Source organism: Octodon degus, unplaced genomic scaffold (genome assembly GCF_000260255.1).
Source record: "Octodon degus isolate 3935 unplaced genomic scaffold, OctDeg1.0 scaffold00001, whole genome shotgun sequence".
In the NCBI taxonomy this organism is placed as follows: domain Eukaryota; kingdom Metazoa; phylum Chordata; class Mammalia; order Rodentia; family Octodontidae; genus Octodon; species Octodon degus.
Window position 1 is genome coordinate 41061083 of NW_004524577.1, and position 7216 is coordinate 41068298.

The window sequence follows — 7216 nt, forward strand, 5'->3', positions numbered from 1 at the left end:
TTACTGAATTTGATTAAATAAATCTACAAGTTTCTTGGTGCAGTTTTTGAGGAATTCTGTGTACAGTATCATGCCATTTATGAATAATGATAATTTCACTTCTTTCTTTCCAATCATTATTCCTTTTATTTTCCTTTCTTGTCTAATTGCTCTGGCTAATGTTTCCGGAACTATATTGAATAAGAATGGTGACAGGAGACATCCTTGTCTTATCCCTGATTGTAGAGTGAAGGCCTTCAGTTTTTGTTCACTTATAGTGATGTTGGCTGTTGGTCTATCATAGATGGCTTTTACCAGTTTGAAGTAAGGACCATTTATTTTGATTTTGTTTTTGGTTTTTGTCGTAAATGAATGCTGAACTTTATAAAAAGCTTTTCCTGCATCTATTGAGATGATCATGTGGTTTTTGTCCTTGACTCTGTTAATGTGGTGGATTTGCCTATATTGAGCCATTCCTGCATTCTTGGGATGAATCCCACTTGGTAGCAACATATAGTCTTCTTTATGATTTGCTGCATTCTGCTTACTAATATTTTATTGAGGATTTTTGCATCTATGTTCATTAGGATGATTGGCCTATAGTTCCCTTCTTTTGGTTGGTTCTTTCTCTGGTTTTGGAATCAGAGTAATACTGGTATGCAGGAATAAGTTTGGGAGAATTGCTTCACTTTTAAAGTCATTGAAAAATTTGAGAAGAGTCGGTGTTAAGTCTGTTTTTCTTATAAAATTCACCTGTTAATCCATCAGGATGTGGGCTTTTCTTTGCTGGTAACTTTTTTTAAAATTACATTTGCAATTTCATTTCCTGATATTGGGTTACTAAGAATTTTTATATCTTCTGGATTTAGCTTTGGTTATTTGTATGTATCTAGGAATCTGTCCATTTCTTCCTTGTTTTCCATCGTATAATAGTAAAATTTTATAATTAGGTGTTAATGATCTTCTGAATTTCTATAGGGTCTGTAGTGATTTCACATTCCATGAAGTTGAATTTTTTCTTTCCTTTTATGATAAGGTTGGCTAGGAGTTTATCAATTTTATTTATACTTTCAAAGCACCAATTCTTCAACTCATTAATTCTTTGTATTGTTTTCATAATCTCCATTGCATTCATTTCTGCTCTGATCTTTATAATTTCCTACTTTCTTTTTCTTGGTTTTCAAGGTTTTTTTTTTTTTTTTTTGTTCAGGGTCTCACTACCCAGCTCAGACCCATAGTGATCCTCCTGATTACTGCTTCCCTAGTGCTGCGATTACAGGCATGTACCACCACACCTGGACTAATTCCTGCTTTCTTTGGGCTTTGGGGTTTCTCTTCTTTTAGTTGGAGTTTGAGGTGCAGCATAACATTGTTTATTTGGGCTCATTCTGTTTTCCTGATGTAAGAATTTCACAGTATAATTTTTCTCTTAAGACAGTTTTCATGTCATCTCACAGGTCCCAGTAAGCTGTATCTGCACTTTTGTATGATTGTAAATTGTTTAATTTCTTCTTTAATTTCATCTATGACCCTCCAATTGTTCAGGAAAGTATTATTTAACTTCCATGTGTTTATGGAGTTTTTGCAGTTTCTTTTGTTAATAATTTCCAGTGTCATTGCACTATGGTCAGAAAGCATGCATGGGATAATTTCAACTCCTTTGCATTAACTTAAACTTGTCCTGTGTGCTAGTATATGGTCTATTTTTGAGAACATCCCATGTGCAGCTGAGAATGTGTACTTTGATGTTGTAGAATGAAACACTCTATAATGGTCTGCTAAGTCCATTTCTTCACAAGTTTGGTTTAGTTTTTAAAATTTCTTTGTTGATTATTTGCCTAGATGGTCTATCTCTTTGTGTCAGTGGAGTGTTAGAGTCCCCATTACAATTAATTTATTGTTCATTTGATTTTTCATGTCTATTAAAATTTGTCTTATATAGTTGGGTGCTTCTACGTTGGGTGCACAAATATTTATGATTATTATCTGTTTCTCTTGATATTTTCCCCTAACAAGTATCTAGTGACCTTCTTTATCTCTTTAATCACTCTTGGTGTGAAGTTGACATTGTCGGCAACCAGAATAGCTACCCTGCTTTTTTTCTGATTTCCTGGTGCATGGGGTATTGCTTTCCATTCTTTGACTTTCAGCCTGTGAATTTTCTTGATTTAAGTGTTTCTGTCTCTGTCACTCTCTGTCTCTCTGTCTCTCTCTCTGTGTCTCTGTCTCTGTCTCTGTCTCTCTCTCTCTCTCTCTCTCTCTCTCTCTCTCTCTCATCTTTTCTCATCTTTTTGAAACAAAATTTCACTGTGCACTTCAGGCTGGCTTTGATCTCACTTTGTAGCCCAGGATGGTCTTGAATTTACAACAATCCTCTTGCCCAAGCCTCCTCAGTGTTGAGATTACAGACATGTGCCACCATACTCAGCCTAAATATGTTTCTTGTACACAGCATGTTGTTGGGTTTTATTTCTTGGTCCACTTTGCCAGTCTCCTTTTTATTGGTGAATTGAGGCCATTTAAATTGATGGTTATAACTTATATGTCCTGACTTATCTTTGTTATGATGTTTTCCTGCTGCACTTTCCCTACTCTTCCCCTCTGTTTAATTACTTACTCTGCTTTGTGGTTTCTTTCTGTTGTTGTTATTCTTGGAGTTGTGGTCATTCTTGTCAATTTCTAGGATATCTGTCAACACTCTTTTCAGGATTTGTTTGGTGGTCATGAATTTCTTCCGTTATTGTTTGTCATGGAAGTATCTTAGCTCTCCATTACATTTTATAGATGTTTTTGCAGGTACATCCATCTGGATTAGAAGTTGTTTTCTTTCAGGATCTGAAATATTTCACTCCAAGCTCTTGATTTGATGGTCTTTGTTGAGAAATCTTCTGTGATTATGATGGGCTTTGCACTGTAAGTGATCTGTTTCTTCCCTCTAACAGCTTTTAATATTCTGTTCTTTTGCTGAATTTCTGGGTTCTTGGCTGTTATGTGTCTAGGTGTAGGTTTATTTTGATGATAGCTAATTGCAGTTCTATATGCCTTACTGAACTGTTTGTCAGATTCTTTTTCTGTGCTTGGAAAATTTTCTGCTATGACTTCTGCACATAGTCTTTTTATGTCATTTGTGTTGACACCTGCTTTTTCATTGATACCTTTTAGTCTTATATTGTTTTTCTTTGCATCATCTTACAGTTGTTGCATTGTGATTTTCTGCTTTCTTGTCATTTTTAAGAGACCTTTCCTTTTGCTGCAATGCTGTCTTCTAAGTCTGAAATTTTCTCTTCAGGTTCATTCAAAAGATTTGGCCAGGTTTCAATGAAATCACTTTTTTATGGTGCCAATTAAGTATTTTTATCAAAGACATTGCATTTACACTTATGGGGCACAGTGCTTAAAGAGCAACGCTATGTGTCCCTGTGTACATGCTCCATTATTCACGTATTGAGAATGCCCAGTGCTTTACTATAGCAGCTCAACTTTAATAACTGCCACATAATTTGCTCCAAATTTAGGTCCTTCAATTTTATTAGTTGTGGACGAATGCTATTATCTATATTTTGGGTTGGCTTAATCAACATCTTCAATGGTGGGCCCCGAGGAAGCACCGCCAGGGGGAGGAGCTCCTCCACCAGGGAAGCCCCAGGCATCCCTCCAGGCAGCCACCTGCACTCTGATACAGCTTGGTGATGATGGGATTGCAGACTTTCTCCAGCTCCTTCTGCTGATGTTCAGATTCTTCTTTCTTTGCAGTCTGATTCTTATCCAGCCAGTTGATGATTTCATTACACGTGTCAAGAATCTTCTGTTTATCTTCATTATTAATCTTGCCCTGAAGTTTCTCACCTTCAACAGTTGCTTTCATATTGAAAGCATAGGGCTACAATGAATTCTTGGAGGACACTTTGTCCCTTTGCTTCTCTTCTTCAGCTTTGTACTTCTCTGCTTCCTGGACCATATGCTCTATGTCCTCCTTGCTCAAATGACCCTTATCGTTAGTGGTGGTAATCTTGTTCTCTTTTCCTGTACTTTTGTTGACTGCAGAGACGCTGAGAATGCCATTGATGTCAATATCAATGTGACTTCAATTGGAGGAACACCATGAGATGCACGAGATATGCCTGTGAGTTTGAGCTTGCCAAGCAGGTTGTTATCCTTGATCATGGCATGTTCATCTTTGTATACCTGAATAAGCACACCAGGATGGTTGTCGGAGTAGGTAATGAAGATCTGGGTCTTCTTGTTAGGAATGATTATATTGGGCTTGATGAAGATAGTCAGTATGCCACCAGCAGTTTCAATACAAGAGAAAGAGGAATGACTTCCAATAGCAGCAAATATTGGACAATTTTTAGACTTGTCTCCAGATAAAACCACTGTCTGAACAATTTCACCATAGGCAACAGACTTATCAGAATTGATGCTCTTATTCAATTACTTTTCCAGTAAAGAAGTCCTACAGAAACTTCTGGAGCTTGGGGATATGGGCAGAACCACCCAGCAGGACAATGTCATGGATCTGTGACTTGCCCAATCTAGCACCTCGAGGAGCCTTCTCCACAGGATGCAGAGTGCCATGGAACAGGTCAGCATTCAGCTCTTCAAATCGAGAATGAGCAGTGGAGGTGTAGATGATTCCTTCATAGAGGAATACTCAATCTCAATACTGGCTTGGGTGCTGGAAGAGAGGGTTCTCTTAGCTCACTCACATGCAGTTTGAGGACAGCAGACAGGTCTTTTGTTCTCACTCATGTCCTCCTTGTGCTTGAGCTTGAATTCAGTATTAAAATGATTGACCATTTGGTTCTCAAAATCATCTCCATCTAAGTGGGTGCCTTCAGCTGTCTATTTCTCTTCAAAGATTGCATCTTCAATAGTGAGGATTGACACATCAAAAGTGCCGCCTCCTATATCAAAACCCAGCACATTTCTTTCAGCTCCAACCTTTTTGTCTAAGCCATAAGCTATAGCAGCAGCTGTTGGTTCATTGCTAATTCTAAGTACATTAAGACCAGCGATAGTTCCAGCATCTTTGGTTGCCTGATGCTGGGAGTCATTAAAGTAAGCTGGCACAGTGACCGCAGCATTGGTAACAGTCTTCCCTAAATAAGCTGCTGCAATCTCCTTCATCTTTGTCAGCACCATAGAAGACACCTCCTCTGGGCAGAAGCTCTTTGTGTCTCCTTTGTATTCTACTTGAACCTTGGCCTGCCTGCATCATTCACCACCATGAAGGGCCAATGCTTCATATTAGACTGGACAACAGCATCATCAAATCTATGTCTAATCAGATGCTTAATATCAAAAACTGTGCTGGTGGGGTTCATTGCCACTTGAATTTTTGCAGCATCTCCAATTAGTCCTTTGGTGTCAGTGAAAACAACATAGCTTAGAGTGGTTCGATTTCCCTGATCATTGCAATTATCTCCAAACCCACATAGAAGTAGGTGGTGCCAAGATCAATGTCAGGTGCAGGTCCCTTTGACATGGTTGCTTGCATATAGGCCCAGCTGTGCTAGTGAAGACAGCACATAGGAAGCCCCTCAGCCACCAGCATGCTCAATGAGCTTCAGTTAAATTCTTAATTTCCTGGATATCTGTTTGAATCTGTTTCATGCATTCTAGTTCTTCCTTGTAATTTTTTTTTTCTTTTTGTATTTAGGACAGGTTGTACAAGGTATACAGGGCCTCACTGTGTGGAAAGCTGCGAAGGACCGCGCCTACAAGATGGCGCTGGTTTCTGCCTTCCACCCCCCGTGGGTGAGCGCTCTCTGTGCACAACAACTCCTTATATGGCCAGGGCTGCAGTCATGATTCGCTTCCGCATGTGCTGGACCCATGGGCGATCCCCATGTGGTGCACTGGGATTGGGCTCGGGAGTATATATTAGCCAAGGGCTGGGGGATTGGGAAGAAGAAGCTTGCTGTAAGGGGCCTGAATAAACCGCTGAAGGAAGAGCTGTGTGTTGCGTCTTCCTTGCTGGCAAGGTCATGCGCAACATCACTGCATAGATCGGACTAATAGTGATCCTCCTGTTCACAGCTCCCAAGTGCTGGGATTACAGGCATATGCCACCATGCCCAGCTCACCTCGGGGGTGGGGCTGGCATGGCAGGTCAGGGGATCCAACTCCTGGTCCCTGTGTCTGCCTAAGCAGGCTCTTTAATCCACTGAGCTATTTGGCTGGCCCTTCCCCTGTATTGTTTATTGAAAGTTTCCACCATTTTTCTATTCCTCTCTATTTTTTTTTTCATCTATATCTTCTTTAAATGTGCTTAGCTATTCTTTCATGATTGTTGTCATTTCTTATTAGCTAAGGAACACCACAGCGTGTAGGAGATATGCCAGTGAGTGAAAACTTGCCAAACAGGTTGTTATCTTTGGTCATGGAAAACTCGCCTTCATTTACCCAAATGAGCACACCAGGCTGGTGGAGTTGTTTCTTTACTTCAGTTGCTACCATTTCAGAAATTTCTTGTGTGTGATTTCAAAGTTCTTCTATTACTTTGTCTTCTGGACTTGTTCTGGGTGGGCTGGCTGTCTGAGACTGTCTTGTGCTCCTTTGGTTTGGCATTTTTGAAACTCCCAATGTTCACTGGACTTGCAGAAGGGTGGGGTGTGGGTGAGCAGGGCTCACCAGTGGGGAGGTGGGCAGGGTCATCAAAGCTCTTGCTGTGTGGAGTGCAGTGGTCTTTCCACCTTAGAAGTAGGAGGTTGAGTTGGAGCTCAAGAAAGCTGCAGTGAGGATGCAGGCAGGCTGAAGCACCATAAGGCTCTCTCCATGGTGGGGTGGGGTGGGGTGGGGAGGGGCTCAGCAGGCCACTGTTCCTGTCCTGGGTCCACCTGCCTTCTACAGAGATGGGAGAGGCGGCCTAAGATTTTAGTTTCTTTATAATTTAATGAATTTATTTGTTTCCATGTCTATGTCTGTAGGTACGTATCACTGAGTGAAAAACTAAAGCTTTTAAAAGCCTGGTGTAGTTTAAATTGTGACAACTACTGTCTTCTTTGATTTCAGATTTTTCCAGTTCAACATTTTTTCAGACTGTGTTTCATAGAGCATCTTTCTGATCATTAGAAAGACTGGTCTGTAAGCAGCCCAGAGACGTTAATAACATTATAGCCACTGAGCCACGAGAGATAAGGCCAAAAATGACATTCCGAGGCGTCTCCTTTGCCTCATTCACTAGAACTTTCCCCCGCGGTTGCAGTGAAGACCCACAGGCCTGCAACTGGAC

The 7216-nt window shown here is 40.4% G+C and overlaps 1 pseudogene; it reads right to left on the reverse strand.

Moving 5' to 3' along the window:
* Positions 1-3549: 3549 nt before the first annotated feature.
* On the reverse strand, positions 3550-5467 carry LOC101574031 (annotated as a pseudogene).
* Between the last annotated feature and the right edge of the window lie 1749 nt (positions 5468-7216).